Raw genomic sequence first — 22,789 nt, forward strand, 5'->3', positions numbered from 1 at the left:
TTAAGTGAAATTCAGCTTAATAAACAGCATGTTTTGACTGTTCCCATATTGCATCTTCTAGTGGTGTCAACCCACTGCTACACAGGTGAATATATTCCCTCAAAACTGCTTTCTATGTGCGGTACTGGATTTTCCTAGTAAAACTCATACCAATAAAACACTGTTTGATTAAAAAAAAAAAAAGTCAGGCTCTCAGGAAAAAAGAACAGAATTATGCAGGAAAAACTCTTTAGACTATGTTTATTTTTGGCTAGTTATTTTCTATCTGGCAGATGGAACAAGATGACTTTTTCGCTCTTTGAAAGAAACCATTACCAAGGCAGACTTAGCAATACCTGCAAGGTATTACATAAACCCACCCTTTTAAATCTATTAGAAGGCTCAAATCTCTGCATGAAGCTATCAAATCCAAAGAACAGAAAATTTTAGTATCTAAAGATACCTGTTCAGTTTCAAATTACTTCTATTACTACTTCAGGGACAAGATCCCTGAAGCCTACACAGCCCAGTATTCTCAAAGAATCAGATGGGAATTTGGGTCTAGAAAAGGAAATGTCAATAGTTTTTATGAAATTTTTGATGCAATCTATGCGGTAAGTATTTCCCATTGCATTTATAAAAATACATTTTGAGGCCAAATAAAGTTGTCATTAACTGTTACAACCCACAATTTAGTAGTGCTAATTAGAATCTCTGAGTAGAGGTTTAAGGTCTTAATTTTTAGAAATATAAGGTACATTCCCCAAAGTATCTATTTGCCTCATAAAATCTAACTATATAACTATTACAACAGAAAATGCAAGAGGTTTTCTGGTTCTTCATCGCTGGCTCATAAATGGGACAATTCTCTCCACTTTTGCAACCTCATCTCTGCAATAATGCTCTTCTCCCTAGAAGCTTTTTGCTGTTTAATATATTTAAAGTGATTGATATTTTATTATTAGTCATTGAAGATGCACAGAACTACCTATCTCAGAAACCCTGGGCAGGGAGTGGCTGGGTAATGAGAGCAATTCTTTCTCTTGTGCCAGGAACTATTTTGGCATTTCTTGCAAATGTGAAACAACAGTGCTGCTGAGATCTTGCCTTCAGAACTTTCTAGTGCAAGACGTAGGCATTGACTTGTATTAGACAGCACTTTTTAGGAAGGCAGTAGTTTACAGATTTCACTAACAAAATAAACTGATGAAGTTTCATATGTTTTACATAGAAAGAAGTTCCATCACAACACAGGACCTGATGATGAATTTTGGCAGCTGCTGTAATTGAAGGTTGTCTCGTGCCTTTCAACTTTACATAGGGGAAAAAAAAATAAATAAAAAAAAATCAGTGAAGCTGTATACTCTCTTTGTTTGTTACTTTCTTTAGTACTGTGAAGGTACATTCACGTCTCTCACTACCACACAAAGACAGGTTTCCTCTGAGGCCCATCCTTACCAGGAGACCAGGACCAATGAAAGCTGGTATATACACACTTGAGAAAACTCATAACTTGCTCCCACTGGCATCAGTATCACTGTTTCGGCCATTAAGAGCTGTAGCCCTACTTTCTCCATCAAAATTCTCTCAGATATATTGCATATTATTTCCCTAGCTATAGGAACTTCCAACTACGGGCACCAGAAAGGTCATCAGAAAAAGGTTACCTGAGGATCAAGGACCTAAAGGACTGCCTTTCTCATGCAGATGAAGAAAGAATGAAGAAAAGAACTCTGTAATTTTTCCCAATGTATCATCCAGAACACATGCACTAGTCCTACAAAAAAAGACAGGAATTTTCTGTACTAAGAACCGATTGTCTACTATACTACTGTAGTAAATTCCACTCCCTCCCACCCCCCCCGGAAGTTGTGCTACCAGTTCCTGAACTTCAGAAGATTTTTCCACAAGCAATGACACCACAGACATGCATCATAAGCTAAATGGGAAAAGCAGAAAAATGCATGCTGTTTAGTTATTTCATAACTAAGAGCACAGAAATACAACACTTGCTCTTTAAATCCTTTACATTTTAATGCTCTCTACTGTTTGCCAATTCCTTACTTTTGTTAAGAAGTAGTCTGCTCTCTGGGGCATCTCCCACTCATACTTTCTTCCCTCTCACTAAGTTTTTCCATCTGCATGAAGCTTTCTTGCTTGAAATTAGAAAAAAAAAAAAAAAAAAAATTCAAGGAGAAATACTGCTTCCTTCCCCTCATCTGTTAGCTCTAATGTGGAGCCATGGCCCAGTCTGCAATATTAGTCACTTTTTCTAAAACCAGTAAAGCCGTAATTAAGAGAGTTTTTTTTGACAACTGTTAATCCAGTGTATTTCTCCATCCACTCTTCTATCTCAGCTATATAATAAGCACCACCTGACAACTTGGTGTCACAATATCTATGATTTCCTCATCTACTGATTAGGAGCGTCACACTATCCTCACATTATATCACTTCCATTTCCTCTGCTGTAGCTCTTTCAGGCTTGTTAGGTAGTTCACTGTATCTGCATATTGTAACTTTCACTTCTTGTTTCATGGATAATACTTACTCAATCTACTAAATGGCTCAAGCTTTGAAGAAATTTGGAAGCTGACTGTAGAGATGTGAGCTAGGAATCTTGTCAGTTTGTCTGTAATGTGCAGAAAGTGAGTTCACAGTGATCAGATAGATAATGAGCTGACTTTCAAGAGCAGCTTACCCCACTGACTAGACTGTGTTGGTATGTGCCAACCCACCCACACCAACTGCTTTGGATTCCAGCAAATTTAAAAACTTTGCTGCACCTTTTAGCCCATCTGTAATTCTGTTTCAGTAGTCTGTTAATAGTTTTGAAGGCTGAACATCTTCAGTGTAATAGCCCCTGCATACCACAGCATACCTCAGAGATTCTCTGGTGATTTTTTTTCAAATGGAAGGTTATTCCTAGAGGACTTTTTTCATCAATACATACTTTTTCTCTTTTCTCCACTAGGGCCATACACTAGAAAAATATTAAAGAAAGGTAAAAAAAGTGTATTTTCCCATTTTTCTTGGGAGGTGTCAGACTCTGGATCTGTCTGATGGCAGATTTGCACTGAGTGCACACTTGGAACACTTGCAGTGGCCTGGGTTACAAAATAAAGCCCTATTTGGTGCTTCCTCATATTCAGCATTAACCATAAGAAGGCACAGTACTCACATGACACATGGATGACTGCACGTGCAAGTGGATGGTCAGAGTCAGTTTCTTGTTACACTGTGGCTGACAGAGGTCCCTGCTAAAAGATAGATGCTACATGGTTATGTAAGTTTTATAGTGTCCAGGAGCATCCCAGAATTCTTCACCACTCTGACAAATTGAAGCTCTATCAATGGAATATTTACCTTTTCCTTCACAATCTTCTTTTCAGCCCTCTCTTTGTTTGGTTTGAACCAGATGTTCTTAATGAAAGAGATTATTTCTTGTAAGCATTCTGACATTTTAGTAGTAATAAATCAGTTAGCTGAAGGTCATCTATTTAGCTAAAGGTCATCAACATGTTTTTTGCCAATGGTATTGAAAAAGAGGGGAAGTTAATATTTGTGGAATCCTGTAAGCAACGACCTTTACCAAAAAACATATGTTAACCGTGACCATTCTCTAAGTCTGCTAAGATTAAAAAATTTCCAGCTAGAGACAAGTTTCTTAAAACCCATTGCATTAAGAAAGGCTGTGATAAGGTCTAGAAACACTAAGATCTTGCTAAGTCATTGCTGTGAGTTTTCTCACCATAATTATAATCTTTTGAACATTTAAGGCTCAAGCCTTAGAGGCTTTTAGCTACAAGAGGACAACTATATCAAATCAATCTAGAAAAACTATCATTTGCAAGATAAAGTGTTGGCAAGGAATCTGAGGACACATATATTATGCTCAAAAATATAAAAAAATTCCACATTTCAGTAGATAAAAGTAATTACTAGGGAGTTTGAAGAAAGACCACAAATAAAAATGGCTTGTCAAGGAAGATTTATGCTGTATGGTTTAAGGAGTACAGCTCAGCTGGTTAAGAAAAAGGTAGGCTGTTTTTTATCACTGTATACTGAAAATATTTTTAAGTGTCACAAGTTTAAAGAGATCCATCAGCACAGACCAGACAGACTGGAAATTAATTTCCCAACATTGCTGTGGTTAATCAAATCACGAAAGTTCAGTAGGGATTGAGCCCGCAAGTTGAGACAAGGTATTTCAAAAAATATCAGCTTTTACTGTTCTACAGCCACTAATGTAAGGGTCACACTGAAGAGTGCTGGGATCCACTCCAGAACTGAAATACACAAAAGTTTACACTTCAGTTAATGCTGCAAGAATTTAATTCCTTGCAGTATGCATATGCTCATAACGTCTTGGAACAATTATAATTAAGTCTCACACCATCAAGATTGAGCTGATTGCTTGGTAATGTTAAGAAAGAAAATCCCCTATCTCATTTCTTGGGACCAATACAGAACTTCACCATTAATTGATTTCTGTGCACGCAGAGATGAGCTGCTGTGGGACACAGCACTCATGCAGAAGGAAGAAAATTAACTCTATCTCAGCGTAAACCAGGACAAGAATAGACTTGTGCTCTTAGGTAGCACAGCCCTCTAAGACACCTGGCCAACATGAAGTTTTTATGCTCACTGCCATATTAATCATTGCAAATAATTATTCATGTCATATTTTTGGGTTAGCTTTTGTTTTGGAAGCATTCTGACTCTATTCAGCTTATTTATTCACCATAAAAATGTGTCATGAGATGATTTGGGTCTCTCTTCCTTTGGGAATTGCTGTTGCACAAGCCTCTAGGCGATGGTGGCATACTAATTTTTTCCCCCTCCTCATTTGGCACACAGTTTAGCCACTTTATTGAAAGTTAAAAATACACAGCCTCAATTTAAAATATGTGTTGCTGGTGTGGGTGCTAGGAAGAACATTTTCCTGTTGGGGTTTTCAATGAATTACATCTTTAAATCTTAATTTCAGTAACACTAATGAGGTGGAAAAAATGTTTTTCCTTTCATTGGAGAGGTGTTTTTATAAAAAAAGTCTGAGAAATCTATAATATCTTATGATATATTCTCCTAATAATGAAAGTCCAGCTTACAGCGGATAAAAATTCAAGCATAAGCTGCTCTGCCTGGTATTCAAGCAGCATGAATACATTTTAAAAATTTATCTACCTGTGGAGTAGAAAAGGAATACAAATTTGAAATATGCATTGTATTTCTAGACAAGCTGCTTCTAGTACCAAGCTCTACACAGGTAGCAACAGGGCTCTATGATCCACATTTTCAGGTGTCACACAAAACTGCTCTTACATTGGGCTGTTCATAATCCTGGAAATCACCATGTACCTTCGAAGTAATGAAGTCAGCATCTGAGACAGCAACTAGTGAAAATTTACCACTATCCAAGTTACTTCAGTACAGTACTGGGAAAAAGCAGTTGAAGAAAAGGACTGATATCAATGCCCAGAACAAACAAAGCATCAGTGGAGTAAAAGAACGAAAAAAACACATTTAAATCAAAAACTGTCAAAAACTGAGAAGGCAGGAATTCCTTCTAGGAATTCCTAGGCAGGATCTAGATAGATCCAGATAGAATATGTATTTCAGTGACAGCTTTTCTTCACAGCTTAAACCAACATCACAAGCTACTCAACCAAATACTTAAATTGCATGCACTGAATCTTAGAACTCATGTTAGAATTGCATTATTAAAGAATATCATGTTGCAACACTGTAGAAACAGAGTTACAGTTAAGATGTAACAATTAAAAAAACTAAGATACTGGTGTACTTTGCATCTTAGATTCCAATCCCTATAGACATGGGAAGGGAAAATTTTAATTAATCACAACAATATTATAAAAGCTCGCCATCACTAAGTGTACTAGAAGACTACTTTTTCTTCCAATACATAACCCAAATACTTCAATCCTAAATGAAAAGACCATATTTTCAAAAATCTCCAGTGCAAGTCAGCTAGAACACCAGCCCTTAGTCATATTTGACACAAACGGTCCTCTTCAGCATGAACTTGCATTTCATTGATCCATTACTCTTTTATAAATGTATATATTTCTAATCAAGTACTGAATCCCTTCCTAAAAGTATTTTGTAATGTTCTAATATTAAAACTCAAACTATTCAAGTTTAAAGTTTGCCTCGCAAACCCAAGTAAACTGAGAAATCCCAAGAAAACTGCCAAACAAACATAATGCATTCTTTCTACACAAAGAAAAATTCCAAATAGGAATTGAAGGGAAAGGTCTTGCAGGGAAACTTAATGCCTGAAAATTAAGGTAAGCTGAGAGCTCAAGAATTTTAAGTATTTCCCACCACATTGAAGGAGTTAATTTTGTACGCTAATTACCCCAGGTGGCAAGAGAAAGGCAAAAATCTGCACAGTAGGTAATACTTGTTCTAACAAGGAAGAAACAATAGGAGAGATTCCATGCCATTGACAAAATCCCTTCTGTCACTCAAACAGAAAACCACAGTCCTTCTCCAGAAGCACAATAGGCAATAATTGAAATTTACTTATTCAAGACTATGAATGAGCTGTTCTCCAGTCTCACTTCTTTATTTTTCTGCTTTACTTGATTTTTTTTTTGCCCCATCTTGTGACCAGACACTTGGGAATTACATTCACACTGTGGCACACATTCATTATGCTATCACACACATGTGTGACTAAAGTTATCAGGATGAGTGACTCGACCAGAACTGCCCCTGTGTGCCCAGATGTGTGCCCACCACATAGAAAGGACAGCATCTATGACAGCACACTGCCACTCCACTACATCCAAGCACTTCCAGGAAAAGCTGGAGTCACAGCATGACTTCAGTGAGTGAGCTACAATAGCAGGGGCATTCTAGTCTACACCTAGCTGACACTTTTCCTGATGCTCTTGTATTTACTGGTTTTTGCTCTTCCTTTCCTGAAATGCTGGCAAGTGCTGGTAGTGAGGCTCATGACAGCCTTATTACCCAGTCCAAGTGCCTGGTAGTGCTCTGCACTGCAGGCTATGAGCAACAGAATTGCTTTATCACAAAAATTGTCTTTTTAAGGATTTTGAGGTTTCCACAACATAAAGCAGTTCTGAAACTTATGGGGCTTCTAGAGAACAGAAGGAATATAATTATATTTAGAACTTGGAAAATTCAGAACAGAAGCAAAATAATGAAAAGCACTATCCATTCATGTTCAGAAATGATACCATAAACTTGAAGGGAAGACAGATTGAATAAAATAGTTCTTTGAACAGTGAACCAGGTGGCAAACTACCCACACACAATTACCTGGCATTCTAAAGAACTCCATCACTCCTATGTCACTGGTCACAAAGTTTTTAAATAATAGACACTGGCTAAGGAAGTAACAGACAAGTACTTTCCAAAGTCACCCATATTCAGAGCAGCATAGCCATAGCAGCGCTGGTACCTTGAAGGTAGACACATCTTCCAGTATTTTTCAAACAAGTTAAAATATTCTAAACCACCTGAGACTTCTAAATTAGAAAGCAGTGAATTACAACCAGGCTTTGTCACTACAACTAGTTTCAGGTCTTCCTTGCTGCACACATACCAGACTGTCACACGGACTCTTCAGTACCTTTACATCATTATGGGCACTATTTCACTTATGGAAAAAAAAAAAAAAAAAAAGACCTAGACAACCTGCTCACAAGTAAAATTGCAGGAGTGATTTGGAACAACATAAAGACAGTCATCTATGGACAACTACTCTTTCATGGAAACAAAGCAATACACAAATCCACTGGTTTTAGAGGAAGACAAGTTCTCTTTCTCCATTCAATTAATTCTTTTCAGCTTCCAGCACTTGAAACATTTTTTTGGAAAAAGCTTTATGAATCAAGTCTAGTTCTCAAGGTCTTAATGACATTTAGACATTTAATTAGCAAGCCATCACTTGGACTGGCATCTAAAGCTTTTGTCAGAGACCTAATTCCATGCCAATTCAAACATCCCATTAGTCTTATATTAATTTAAAAAAAGCCTCATAATATTCTGGCTACTTGATTGTACTGGCATGCATTAACACAACAGTGGAATGAATCTAACTGAATGCAAGGATATAGATCTACAGTGTATACATGTTAAATTAACAAAGATGTTCTAGGACAAAAATACAATAACCATATATGTATATGAACTCGTACTCAGGCATACTTTGTGCTTCTTGCTACCCTGTCAGCGACACTCAAGTGAAAAGAAAGGAAAAAAAGACTGACTTAATTAAGACTGTTTAATTGATTCCAAACTATGCTCTGCTCTTAAAACTTTCTACAGCTCATTTTGAACATATTTAGACACTTATAAATGTGAATTGAGATCATTATTCTATGTTGTCATTTCTCCCCCAAAAGATGTTCAGTACATTGGATTTCTAAAAAATCATTAACACATATAACAATACATATAAACAAATAAGCTATATTAGGAACAAAAAAAATCACAGTAGCATTGACATAGCAAAACAAGATGTAGAAAAATGCTAAAGCAAATGCTAGAAATAATTTGCATGCATTCTGTAAGGTTTTTTCCTTACTTTTGAGGAAACAGCATCACTGCTCCACTACAAAGGGCTTAAATTAGACTCCACTACAACAAAATGCTTTTAGTTGAACAATTTGAATACCATGGAACAAAATTCTAATACAGTAATTCTGATGAAATACAGAGGGGAAGGAAGACTAGTACCAAGAATGATTAAAGAAACATATATAAAGAAACTGGGAAGCATTCAGTTGTCTTTAATTCTGTATTAACAAATACTGTAAACAATTTTTTTAGTATACTGTCTTATTTTTAAAAACCAGTTTAGCTTTATGTTAAAAAGCAACTGTGTGGAAGAATATATGATCATATATTGGATTTGCTAACCTTGGAATCTCCTGTATTTCAGCATTGCCTGCTGACACCATCTTCTCAGCAATGACAGGTGTCAATTGTACCATCAGGGTTATTGGCACTGAAGCTTTTACACCAAAACTCCTGACAGATACACTTTTGATGCCAGAAGTAAGTAAATTGTAACATAATCAGCTTTTTTTTTTGATTGGTCTAGATCCTGGTGTATAGCAGGTGCTATACAGCAATTATTTTTGTTGTACAGCATCTTCTGATAGCCAACAATTTTACCCAAACTTCATTTGACATACAAGTCTTTCATGACTAATACAAAGTAATCAAGGAGACTTGAGTCCTTGGATTGCAAATTCTGCAGGAAACAGATTAGAAGGAGTAGAGATCTTAAATGTTGATCTTTCTGAGCAGAAAATACAAATGCTGCAAACAATCTCAGTGAGACAAGGCAGGCATTTAACTCCAGAAATCCAATTATTCAAGGCATATACAACATTTTTTTGGAAGAATGTCTAACTCAAATACCCGTATCTCTCCCTCCACAACACAGCTGAACTCTAAAAGACGCAACCAAAAAAACTTAAAACTCACAAAAAAAAAAAACAAACCAAAAAAACAAAACACAAAAACAAACAAACAAAAAAACATTCAGGAGTTCAAGACGACTTTGGTCTGGTATACCTTCTACTATAGTAGAAGCAAAGCTATTTAGCCCTTTACAACCTACGCTTTGCACATCATAAATGGGATTTTTTTCACTCAAAGAACCTCTAAACATGAGGATAAGAGACCCTCTTTCCTTTGGGAAAGCTTTAGGGACACTGGTACAGGCCTGAGAGCACAAACTTTTCTTTCAGAATAAAAGCTGATTTCCCTTTGTCATGAAAATGAAGTGCCTACTTATGTACTTGAAGCTTTTACTGAACACCAAAATGGTAAGATGGCCAGCATTTTCACTGAAATAAGCAAGTTCCTACAGAATACCAAAATTCCAAACCAGGAACTACGTCAGCTACAGGAGAAGTATTTTTTACAAAATAGACAAGATGAGTCACCCACATGGACCTTTAAAAGACGTTTCAAAGCATTGGGCACTAGAACTCACTATTTAATTGCATGAAAAAGCTAAGAAATTAAGGCATGCCAAATTTCTGGTCCTAAGAACAAGCTTACACTTTCTGAATAGTAAAGACCAACATGGCCAGCCATCAGATCAATATGATTACAAAAAGACTTTGCAGCACACAAAAAATACTTTCAAATGTGTATTTTTGAAACACATAAAATATTAGAATGGTGTTTTGGAAACAGCTAAACATGGAAAAAACCATGAAATCTGAGCAGCACTAACCAAGATGGACAGTAGCAGTATGACACTAAGACGTTAGCAACTTGACACAAAGCGGAAGTTCTTTGCAAGACTTGTATCTGAATTTAGAACTACAAAGACAGCAGTACTATGACTTGTGTCCAAGAGGAACAGCTGAGGAACTCAGTATTTTTATTCAGACACTGTACACACAAAATACAACTTAATAAAACAAAGAGCTTGTTTGATCAAACTACTTCACTATTTCCAAAATAAATGTCTTGTTTCACAGTTTGATGAAGCTTAGCCTGTTCCAAAGGATGTTAGACTTACAAAACCAGTGGAGGTAACTGCTGATGACTGAAATGACAATCAACACTGCTGCAGTCAAAAAATGTTGCACTACCCAACAACCTCTTTATGGATGGTTTAAGCAGGCAAGGAATGCATTGCAATACTAAACTATGCCAGAGAAATTAGGCAATTTTTATTCCACATTTTTTATAATAAAGAAGCATTTTAAATGTTTCAATTATCAGTGATAACTGACTGTTTCAATGTTTGCATTAGAATGAAATAAAAACTGTTGCTACATCACACTAGGAGAAGAAACCTTGACCATCTATGAGGATAACAAGCAGCATGACTGCTTCCTGTAGAACAGGAACAGATTCCTATACCACAGCCTCAAAAAATACTTTTCCTATAGCTAGTGAATGACATGACAGTCCTGATACTATGCCTGTTTCCAAACAAAGTTATATTTTTTTAAAACGTCTATGTAGCAGTGGGAGAAAATGTTGGAAAATACTCATAACCTTCACACAATAGTGTTTGATCCCTACCCATGACTAATGCTTAGTTTTGTACCATATAGTGCTTAGTTCATAACTTTCCCACTAACGGTTCTAATCAATTGTTTTAACTAACTTTTCTAATTTATTGTTTTAATTAATCATACATAGTGTAAACTTCTGCTCTGTCATCTGTCACTGTAGCCAGCATTTACCAAGGTTTGTCAAAGCCTGCTGTTGTGGGAACAGAGGTTGGGAAAATTACTGAAATTTTTCTAAACTAATTCAAATCAACCTGGATAAGCTTCAGTGATCTTTGACCTAGGAGAAGCCTGGGAGAGAAATCGGTTGCTGAAACTGGACACAAAGAATGCAGAATTTATGGACCACAACAACATTTTGAAGAACCCTGAAATAAGAAAGTAACAAAGAAAATTCAGCAATAGTATTGAAATCCTCTCTATCTGGTATAAAGATAATAAAAAGAGTGAAAATTTGGATCATTAGAATGACATAAGCAAGAAATCAATAACCAATAGAAGACAGAATACTAATTAATAAAGATAATGATCCAATTTAAAGACAATTAACACTAATTTCTTTGTTTGCTACAATGTGTAGTGAAAAGTTCTGACAGTGAATGTGGATGTTGGGCGGAGCTATCCCCATTCACTCAGCAAAATGAGTAATGTGGATCTCCTAACCTAACATACTGGTTGGAAAGTTTATTTCAATGACAAGTCTGAAACAGATGACACTTCTAAAAAAAATTACAAACTAAATCAGTGTACTCTCCAAGCTACTAAATTCCAATGTCCCAAATAGGTATCAACATGGTAGATTTTCTTCCCATTCCATCCTACCTATGCTCCCAAACATAGCCAAAGAGCAGTTGATTAATGCTAACTATGCAGCAGGACTTTCCAAAGTGCATATTCAGAATATAAATACCTTGTACATTAAAAAACAGTACACACTATCTGTGAAAAAAAAATATCCTCCTGCATAACAAAGGGCCTGCATACCTGTGAAAAAAGACATTTTGACAGACAGTCTCTTGTAGTAGCATATACTACTGCTTTTTAACCGACTCTGTAAGTTTGATCTTCAGGTCTGTGCTGCCAGCAATAACTACATCTTCCCCTTCTCCTCCCTGCAAACATAAACACTGAAACGGAGGACTAGCTATAAACTCACCTCAATTTTACCTTTCTCCACAGCACTTTTTTGTAGTTGTATGGCGCAATTAAGAGAAATCAAGGAGTGGCATGAAAAGCAGTATTATTTTCATCAAACTCCACTACTTGGCAAACGAATAATTTCTGAGAACAGAGATCAGATCCAAGCAAGAGCTTTCTAGGCACACTGAGAAACAACTATCTATAGCAATCAGGAAAACCATCTTCATAATGACTTGTCTAATGAAGGGTAGAGAATGGAAGAGTCTACAACTCTCTCAACTGAGAAGGACACAGATTTATTACAAAACTACTTATAAAAAAACTATTAACAATAAAACCCAAAAGCAAGAAACACTCATCACAACAAAGATCTCTGCATGCTACATGCCATGTTTCTTTGTTTCTAGTAACACACTGGAATTCCATGAAATTTTTCCAACACAAAGCCACATGACATATAATGAGTAGATTGGACAAATTCCTTATATTAATTCTGATGTACTAGCAGTTAGTTCCTGTCACTCTGAAGTTTATTCTGTTTCTCCAAGCAAAACACAAGCAGCAACATGGAATACAGATCCATTCTGTATATATCTGAACATGAGGTTTGTGACCAAGCTGTATATAACTGAAAGCATGAAGTCTGTGACCAAAGATATTCACACAACTTTTGTACAAAAAATGTCATACAAGACACTGATGGGTAATATCCACTAAAGTTATAGGGATACATTTAATGTTACAGTACTTTTTATTTTCACCTCCATGTTTGAACCTCATTTCTTATTTCTACAACCAGTATGTATTACATCGTTATTCACACTCTTACCTTTCCATACTCCCAAAAACAGCTACAAAATTATACACATTAAAATCACAAACTCCAAAACCAAACAATTCACACATTAGAAGACAAACCAAAATAAGGAGCACTTCAGCATAAACAATGACATCTGAAAGTTCTATCCTGGCATGCTTGCCCAGGCATTAATTTGTCATTTTTTTAGGCTCAAAGAATCATTTAGGTTGAAAAAGACCCTGAAGGTCATCAACACCAATGACACTGCCAAGACATCATTAAACCATGTCCCTAAGTGCAACAATTGCATGTCTTTTAAGTACTACCTCTAGGGACTGAGAAATTATATTGTTTTTATCATTTTGTTATCACTTTTTAATTTTTTTTATCACTTTGTTATAGTCCATATAGTCCATCACTTCCCCTGATAGCCTGCTGGACAACCCTTTTGGTGAAGATATTTTCCTTGATATCAAACCTAAGCCTCCCCTGGTGTAATTTGTTACCAGACAGAAAGAGATCTCTACCTCACCACAACCTCCTCTCAGTCAGTGGGGAGAAATACAGTTCCTCTTTTTTCTCCAGGCTACAAAATGCCAGCTCCCTCAACTGCTCCTCATTTGACTCATGCTCCAGCCCTCCCCATTTGTATTCCCTTCTCTGGACACGCTCCAGCCCCTCAATGACTTTCTGATCACAGGGGCCCAGGACTGGACACAGCAATCCAGCTGCGGCCGTGGCGCTGCCCAGCACAGGGGGACGCTCACTGCCCTGCTCCTGCCGCCCCACTATTGCTCACACATGGCCAGCATGCCCCAGGCCTTCTTGGCCACCTGGGCCCAACCTGGCTCACGTTCAGCTGCTGTTGATCAGCTCCCCCTGGGCTGCCCACAGGGCAGATTTCCAGCCATTTTTCCTCCAGCCTGTAGAGCTGAAGGGGTTGTTGTGACCTGTGGAGAACCCCCACCCAAAGAAGCAAGGATTTGATTTTAGATAAGCACTGTTAAAGTGAGAGGCACAGCTTTAAATCCTGGGAAGAGGATTACACCTCTCTGCCTTGGGGGATGTGCCCTGTAAGCCCAGGGAAAATTGCTCCATCCCCAAAATCCCCCATGGGGTGTCAGCCCGAGGTGTTCTGCCTTTCTTGTGTTGCAATCTGTAGTATTCTGCATTAAGCCCTCCTACTGTACCCCTATTGGTTTGTGCCCCTGGGGCTTCTCCTTTGCTGTGACCAAAACCCACGACCCTGCCTCAGTTCAGGTTCTCTATCTCTGGATCAAGCTGAGTTGGTTCCTGTGTTGGTGACATCCCAATAAATGGGTTCCTGAGTTTAACAAAGTGTCTTGTTGATTTCCATGTCAGTCACCAGTCGCTGTAACTTTCCTGGACAAGACCCTGCTGTTGCAACAGAATGCAACAGTGACCCAAGGCAGGACTGTGCACTTCCTCTTTTTAAACTTCCAATCCCTTGGCCTCATCCACTGGATCCAGCCCCCTCTGATCCCTCTGCAGATCTTCCCAGCTCTATGGCAGATCAACATTCCTGCCCAACTTTTGTCTTGCACATACTTTTGTGTTGTCTGCATACTGATTGAAGGAATACTCCATTAAACAGGACTGGTTGCAACACTGGACCCTGGGGCATCCCACTGGTGCCCAGATATCAGCTGGACACAACCCCATCCACATCACTTCCAGGTCCAGACGTTCAGACAGTTTTTCACCCAGTGACACAGCACCTGTCCACACCATAAGCAGCCAGTTTCTCCAGGAGAATGCCATGGGGGACAGTGCCAAAGGCTTTATTAGAGTCCAGGCAGGAAACAGCCACAGCCTTTCCCTCATCCACCAAGCAGGTCACATTGTCATAGAAGACCAGATTGGTGAAGCCAGACCTGCCTCTCATAAATCCATGCCATGATCCCAGGCAGGCCGAGTCTTATCCCCCTGGTCATCCTGAATGTGCCTCAGCACAATCTACTCCATGGCCTGCCCTGGCACTGTGGTCAGGTTGACAGATATGAATCAGAAGTCACCTCACTACCTACACAGAGTCCTTAGCCCACAAACTCTGTAACACAAGCCAGCAGGGGCTTGAGGGAAATGCTTCTCATTTATCACCTGAATTTCAGCTTACAGTATGTAAATAAATTGTAAAGCACAACCATGTACTACATTGAGGTTTATGACTTACTTCACTTAAAGTGAGAGAACAAAGAGATAAAGCAGGCATATTTGAGTAATACACCTAAATTTCTGAAAAAAACATGTTAAATTGGAATTTTTAACACTATTCTATTAAAAAAAATATTGCTTAGTTCTAAAGAGATTCCTGGCCAAGGTTCTTTAAATAGAACAGCAGCAATGTGGACTTGCCATTGCAGGAGTTTCAGAGAAGAGAAAAAACTCACGTGATCCTGAGAACTTTTTTCCATTAATAAAGGGAAAGCCAACTCACAATTTATGCTTTCATGATTTCTTTGCACTCTTGCACACAATAATGAGAAGTCCTAGTTTTCTTCCAGTTCCCTCCACATGCCAGTTACTACAAAAAAAGGCTCATCTACTAACAGCCAAACACAGCTTTGTGAAACTCAGCACATTTCAGAACCTATTTAAAGCAGCCAACAATTATACCATTAACAGCATAAATCAGAGCTTTTTATTTATATCTGATTTCCAGAAAAATAGGCAACTTTCGCTCCAAGAATTTAACCTATGTGTGAAAAGCTAAGTCTTAAGTACTGTGACTGTGTCACCAGAATTCTATTAAAGGGTAAGAATACAGTTTGTAGTTTCAAAAAAATCACTGCAGTAAGGGAGGCACATTTATACTATTTCACATAGACTAAATTATTTTTATTTTAAATGTATTTACTTATTCAGACAATAATCTTGTCTACTGAATATTATTTCTTATCTTCTGAAAATCCATGTGGAAGTAATGACAAAATGAATTCTCTCTGATCTGAAAAATAATTGATGTTTCTAAAATTTCTTATTTCCGCTAGAGATTACTAATATTTAATAAAGAACAACTGCTTTAACACACAAATGAACATACTCATGAACCCAGTTAATCTTCGGCAATCACTTCAAATTAGCATATACTTTGTGACCACAATCATCAAGCAATATCAGAGGCAGTAACAGTAGCCCATGAAGATACCAAATCCAAACAAGTATTTATGTTTTTAATCTCTCTTCCAATCACATACCTCTCCCCTATCCTTCACTACCCCTGCTAAATTGAGCTACAATATTGAACAAATGCTCACTGCCCAGTTCCACCTTTATAAGACAGCTACAACTGATGCAACTCAATGCTACGTTTTCACTGAAACTGAACAGTCATCACACAACAATACAAGTTCCGTGACAGCACACTGTGATTTGCTGTTGAAATAACCATCACAATAATGTATAACACTATTTTAACTGAAGTTGTATTTGTAGTCATAATTCAAGTTGATTAGAACCAAAATCCCAACAGTGTGAGGTACTTTTAAAATTTGTTAGGTTAATCTGAAGGGTGTTAAAGGTATGGCTATAAAGTAATAAGGGTTTTGCTTTGCCAATACTGGTAAAAAAAGAATTAAGAAATGTAATATATGTTAGTATAATTCACGTTTTATTTTATACATATAAGATCAAGTATAAAGGCATGTTTCATGTAAAAAACACAAGCAACTTGAGATTGCAAGAGCAGCTGCTGGAAAACCAGGAATTTGCAAGAGAATGACCCAACAATTAAGATAAGATAACATCCCATCTGAAGAGGTGAGTCCACCAGGGCAAGATAAGCGCTCTAATGACCCGGTGATTAATGCCTGATATCAACTTGATCCAGTTCTCCAGAACCATGCATCTTAATGTCGGTTTCCCAAAAAAAAAATACTCAGACTAAAAAAACCTCACCACAATTCTACATCTCAAAGCTTGCTTCCCAAAAAACCACTCAAACTTCATCTCCTTCTCAGAAAACTCATCAGCAGTCCAGCAGCAGAAATACCAATATGTAGCAACACAAGAAAAAGAAAGAAACTGCAGCTACATAGCCTCAAGTTGAAAAAACTCTATAAAACTCAGCTCTCTGAAAGACAGTTTGTGAACTTGGGGAAATCAGTGCGACAGAGGCTGATTCAGAGTTCACCCAGCGCTGATCTCAGGCTGACAGTGATTGTGGTTGCTTCCAAAATTTGATTTTGCAAATTTTTCAATAAAATTGCTATTGAAAAATTTGGCTGAATTTCATTTATAACAATTGGTGACCCCGACATGATCTGAACTGGGATCCCAGAACCCCTATTCCTCAGACCAGGGGGTGCCCCCGCTGAATTCAGTGGCCTGACGGAATTGGGAGATCTGGTGAACCAATCAGAAACGAACTAAATTTAGGCAAACAACCACAATCCAAAGAGGTCAAGAGCTAGCTCAGGAGCTCTCCACGAACTCCAGAAGACCAAAAAGGACATCTTCCAAATCGCAGCAAAATTTGCTCATAAAAATCTGAGTGCACGAAGAACCCACGTGGGAAGAAGGCACAGTAAGTACCGTGTGGTCGAGCAGGGCGATTGAGCGTGAATGAGACGTGATTTTGTCATAAAGTGAGAGTGGACCCCAGGCCACAGTTCCATCCTCCTGTGAGGGAAACGATCAGCCATGGGGGAAGTGTGTGGGGAATTCCTAAATCCAGTCAAAACCCGAACAACCAGGTAAAGTTTTCAGGAAGGGTTTTGGGGAAGGAAACACAGCTCACCTTGCAATCCCAAAGGAAAAGGTTCCAGAGAGATGCATAAGAGTAATTTCCAACTCCTGTTAAACCCAAAGACCAGACAGAGCAGTTTTTGAGGGGGAGAGTTTTGGGAAAAGGACTTGGCTTGCCCAAAGGGAGAAGTTCTGGGGAGACGCAATCCAAAGGAAAAGGTTCTGGGGAGATGCATAAGGGTCACTCCCAACTCCTCTTAATCCAAAACCAGGCAGAGTGGTTTTGGGGGGAGGGTTTTGGGAAAGGGACTCAGCTCACCCAAAGGAAGAAGTTCCAGGAACACACATGGGAATTCCCGGCTCCTGTTAACCCAAAATCCAGAGTGGTTTGGGGAGGGGGGGGGTGTGTTTTGGGAATGGAAACCCAAATCATGTTGAAACCCAAAAATTCAGGAAGAATTTTTCAGGAAGAAAAATAGAAAATACCCCATTCACTTCAAGACTGAAACCAGGCAGGGTTTCAGAGGTCAATCGCAGGCGACTAGGAGGGAAGGAGACGTTCCAGTGAGTTCAGGAACTGGTAAACCTCCTAGTTGTGATAAATGTAACTTTGGAAAAAATTCGTGAAAGAAGAAATAAGTATATAACTGTATTTATAACAATGTAGACCACATAAAAATATAGTGTGGCCTAAAGATTCCTCCCCAAACCCAGCAGTAACTACCTATTCAGGCGATAACGACCCTAGGCGATGCTTATCAGCCTGAGAGAAAGAACAGAACACGGGCCATCAGGCTAGACAATGAGAGGAGCCCAGCTGAGATGCCCAATGGCTCCACACCGAATCTGGATACCCCACCCTATAAACCACGACCGAAAAAGCAATCTAACTAAACTATGAGAGGAGCCCAGCTGAGATACCCATCTGCTCCACACCGGACCTGGACACTTCTCCCTGAGAGTCCAACCAAAGATACAATCAGGAAGCAATCAGAACTTTTCACATACGAAAAGACTCTGCCCAGTTGTCTATTGATTCAGTTTGAAGGTTCCAGGAAATCCATTCAACTAACCATCTAGACTCTTTGTGGAACAGTGACTGCTCGGAGTTTAGCCCCAGGACAAAAAATCCCTATAAAAACCCTAGACAGTCAACCCTCCGTGTGGATTTGGGTAAATCTGTACCTATGGGTATAGACCCCGGTCCACCCAGCACTGCGCTGATCCATTTTATTGTGGGTTTTTTCTCCCGTTTGTGATTTAAATTGTGTTATAATAAATTGCTGTTTATATTAACCATATTTTGCCATTGCATTTATAACATAGTCAAGTCGAAAAAGTCGGTACAGTTCAAGAGACTTTATAAGAAGGTCTACCAGAAAAAACCCAGTAAAAGGTTACAGGGGAGATCTCGTTACCACAAGAAATCCCACGGGTTGGTCCCCTGCTGGACCAGTAAGCTGGTAACATTAACTTAGAATCAAAAGTAAAAGAAACACAGTACCCTTTATATCTTTATAAACCAAGCCAGAAAGAAATAAAAAGTAAACTCTAATTCTCCAATAGGAGAAACATTGTTAAAAACACGATTTGTAACAAAATCGTAAGAGAACATACAACATGCAAAAAGTTAGAAAACTATCAAGAGAGAAGATTACAAAAACGATTGATAAAAGCTCAGAAAATTCATGTGAAAAGTGTAGAGAGATATAGTTAAAGCAAAGACCAGGTGTGGAAATTCAAGACCGAGAGCACGAACAGGGGTTGGCAGTAACAGCGAGCCCCGTGAAGCTGCAAGAGCCCTGGCTGCCTGCAGTGCTGCAGGCTGTGCCCACCGGGAGAGCTGGAGCAGAGGAGAGCTGTTTAAACAATGTAACAAAAAAGAACTAGCTCTAGTATAAAGTCTGTGGTAAATAGAGTGAGAACAAAAAAGAAAAGCAAAGGTGATAGCAGAATTTTTCCAGCAGAAAAAAACCGCAGAGGCATTCCTCCCCAGCAGGAGAGGCCCAACCCAGAAAGTAGTTAAGACTGTTAAAGGATGTCAAAAACTCTCATTGTACCAGAGACCCACCAAACTAGAACCTTTGTTAACTTTTAAAGTGAGTTTGGATCGAGACGTGTGTCCTAGTAAAAGCAAGGCCTCTCAATTCTCCTTAATTTTTATCCCTGAAGGAGAAAATTATTGAAGAAATTTTTTTTTGTTCAAAATAGTTGTGAAACTCGTAGTTTCTTCTGTAAGCTCAGAAGTTTAAAACACAACTTTCTCTGAAAGAATTGTAGTAAATGAATTCAAAGATTTAATTCATTTGTCTACATAGAGTTTTTTACAGAGCTGAAAGGCTCTTGTTTGAGGGACCACACCTCTGAGCTTTTAGATGTTTTGTTGAAAAAAAGCCAGAATTGGCAGATTTTAGTTATGAAGCCAATTCTGCAACTCCTTCCTTGTAGGATAGTGTTGTCCCTATGCAAACCTAAATATTTGTCATGTAGCGTCCTCTGTAGAAGCTATAAGAAAAACTTTTAAAAAAAGTATTTTATTATATTCCCTTAATAAAACTTACTAAGAGTAAATTAAAATTGTACTGTTGAAAAAGAGGAGAGGTCTCTGTACTGTAAAAAGTGAGTGATACGTCTAAAAAGTAAGTAAGAGCAGAAAAACAGAAGCCAGAGATGAGTAGAGAGAGAGAACCCATAAATTGAGTTCAGAAAAAGAAGAAAGAAAGAGCAGTAATTGTGTTTTGAAAAGCTTACATTAGCCAGACTTTGACAAGCAAGGGAAAGAGGAGGGAGAAGCTGAAAACTCTCGTAGCCTGTGGCTGTGCCACCCATCCCCAGCCCGTGGCAGTTTTTTTTTCCACCCAGAGCATCTGCCCAGGAAAGCCCCAGCCTGAGCCACCCCTCTCGATGCTGTGTCCACGGCTGCCAACCAGAAAAATTAATTCGGCCCCACCGGGAGAGAAGCTGCTGCAGCAGAAAACTCCAGCAGTATAAGGTACACCAAATGTCCCACAAAATCCCTACCCAGACATCAGAGCAGTTTCTGTCCCAGACTCCGCCCACACCCCATTACTGAGAAATTCAAGTTTCAAAATCTATGAAGCTGATTCTGCTCTCGTAGAGAACCTAATTTAATTATCAAAGTAGAAAAGAGAAACAGAACACTCCCAATACAGCTGCATCAAGAAGAAAAGCAAAAAAATTTGTTTTGAAAAGTAGTGATTTAGATTATAGTAGTTATAGTGATTAGCAGAGTTACAGAGATACTTGAAGGTGTTAGTGGGGGTTGTGCAAAATGGAGAGTAGAAGAGATGTGTTGGTAATTTGTAGAGTCTTACAAGGAAAGTAAGGTTGAAGTGTGTTTCTTATAGCGTGTAACTTTCTAAAGTCTGAAAAGAGGGGAGAAACTGCTAAATGCAGTTTTACAAGAATTTGTTTTAAATGTTGAAAGTAGTTGTGGGATGCCAAGGAGATTTGATTCTAATATTTAGTAGAGAAAAATTAAATGTTTAAAGAGTTTGTAATAAAGAAAAGTTCCTCGGTGAGAGAAAAAAAAGGCTTTTTGAGAATTTTGAAAGTAAATGTAAAAATTTACTTTTCCAAGGGAGTAAATCAGTGCTATTTTAAAGTACTAACTGTATAAGTTTGTATTAATAAAGGTTTTTTAGTAAATCTTTTGTGTTTATTCAAAAATTTTGAGTATTTAGTCTTATTTTGCTTTTTAAGCAAAATATAAAATATACTGTTTAAATTCAAAGTACCAGAAAAAAATTGTAAACAATTGTGTTACCATTTCCACAGATGAACTAATAAAATATTTAGAGTATTGTAAGATCAAGACCCCTTAAGAGCTAAGTAGTCAGTACAAGCTTGTGAATCATATGCAAGTATTTACAAACACTAAAAAAATTAAAAGAAAAAACAACACAATAAGCTGTTTAAAAACCAAAATGTCTGTGTTATCCATGTATACATTATAAATATAGGTATTGTCACGAGATACAAGTTGTGCATTGTAAGAAGTATAAATGCAAAAGCTTATGTACAAAGTGTCTAAAAAAAATGAAAAAAGAAGGCTCAACTAGCTGTATCTTAGTACTCGCTACAAACCTAAGCTTACTAGAACTAAATTCTCCAGAGTGTATCTTTTTAAATTTAAAAAGATCAAGGAAAAAATCAAACTCACAAGCAGAAGTCCTAGCAATTGAGTGCCAAATGGTGAGTAACATACTCTGTAACACAAATATTAAAAACTTATCCAAGTGAAGCACCTTTAAGAAGTAGTATGTGGCTCGGCCTAATTATAGAACCCCTGAAGAATACCCCTGCTGCCAAGAAGAAATTTACCTCGCCACCGGTTGCAACTTGGTGGGCACAGACAGAGGCAGAAGAGCACACCTGTGGGGAATCCTGAGGATCCTGAGCCTACCCGTGTGCCAGACAAGTGGTCTGCATTCAGAGCAACTGCCCAGTGATGAAAAGCAGACCCTAGTATATAAGTGTGAGCTGTGCCTCAAGACTGTCCTGAAAGGACAAAGTGAGATAAAAAAGATAACATATCAAGCCCAATATAGCTACCCAGATAACAAAAAGAGTGGGTACTGCACCTATAATGGCACTCGATTTTGGATATGTGAATTAGAAGAGAAAACAATATGCTATAACCCCGCTACGAGGCCTAAGAGCAGTCAAACTTTCCATCAAAGAAAAAGGAGATTTCAATCCATGTACAAAAACAAGATACTAAAGACACCAAAACCCCCTATTTGTAACCAGTGTAACCATATTGTATAAATTAAAAATAAATTTTAAAAAATAGTACAACAAAATCACGAATTATAATGGTGACTTAGAAGGGGAGGGATTGTAATATATGCTGGTATAATTCGCGTTTTATTTTATACATATAAGATCAAGTATAAAGGCATGTTTTATGTAAAAAAACACAAGCAACTTGAGATTGCAAGAGCATCTGCTGGAAAACCAGGAATTTGCAAGAGAATGACCCAGCAATTATGATAACACCGAGAAGAGGTGAGTCCACCCAAGCAAGATGAGCCTACTAACGACCCAGTGATTAATGCCTGATACTGACCCGATCTGATTCTCCAGGACCATGCAACCC

The 22,789-nt window shown here is 38.1% G+C and overlaps 1 protein-coding gene across 4 annotated transcripts in view; it reads right to left on the reverse strand.

The window, feature by feature from the left end:
- The window catches only part of APC (APC regulator of Wnt signaling pathway), a 103,541-nt gene that overhangs the window by 78,567 nt on the left and 2,185 nt on the right, over positions 1 to 22,789 (reverse strand). Inside the window, exons 3-6 of one of the 4 annotated variants that reach the window (XM_086868081.1) lie at positions 3,161 to 3,239; positions 2,044 to 2,135; positions 1,858 to 1,918; positions 1,647 to 1,756 (exon numbers count right to left, since the gene is read on the reverse strand). The exons of 2 other annotated variants lie outside the window; for them this stretch is intronic. The gene's annotated coding sequence lies outside the window, so the exon portion shown is untranslated. Of the gene's footprint in view, positions 1 to 1,646; positions 1,757 to 1,857; positions 1,919 to 2,043; positions 2,136 to 3,160; positions 3,240 to 22,789 lie in introns of those variants that run through there. One more of the 4 variants, XM_023943519.2, reaches the window with a different exon arrangement.

The sequence above is a fragment of the Cyanistes caeruleus genome, chromosome Z (genome assembly GCF_971803275.1).
Source record: "Cyanistes caeruleus chromosome Z, bCyaCae1.hap1.1, whole genome shotgun sequence".
Classification (NCBI taxonomy): domain Eukaryota; kingdom Metazoa; phylum Chordata; class Aves; order Passeriformes; family Paridae; genus Cyanistes; species Cyanistes caeruleus.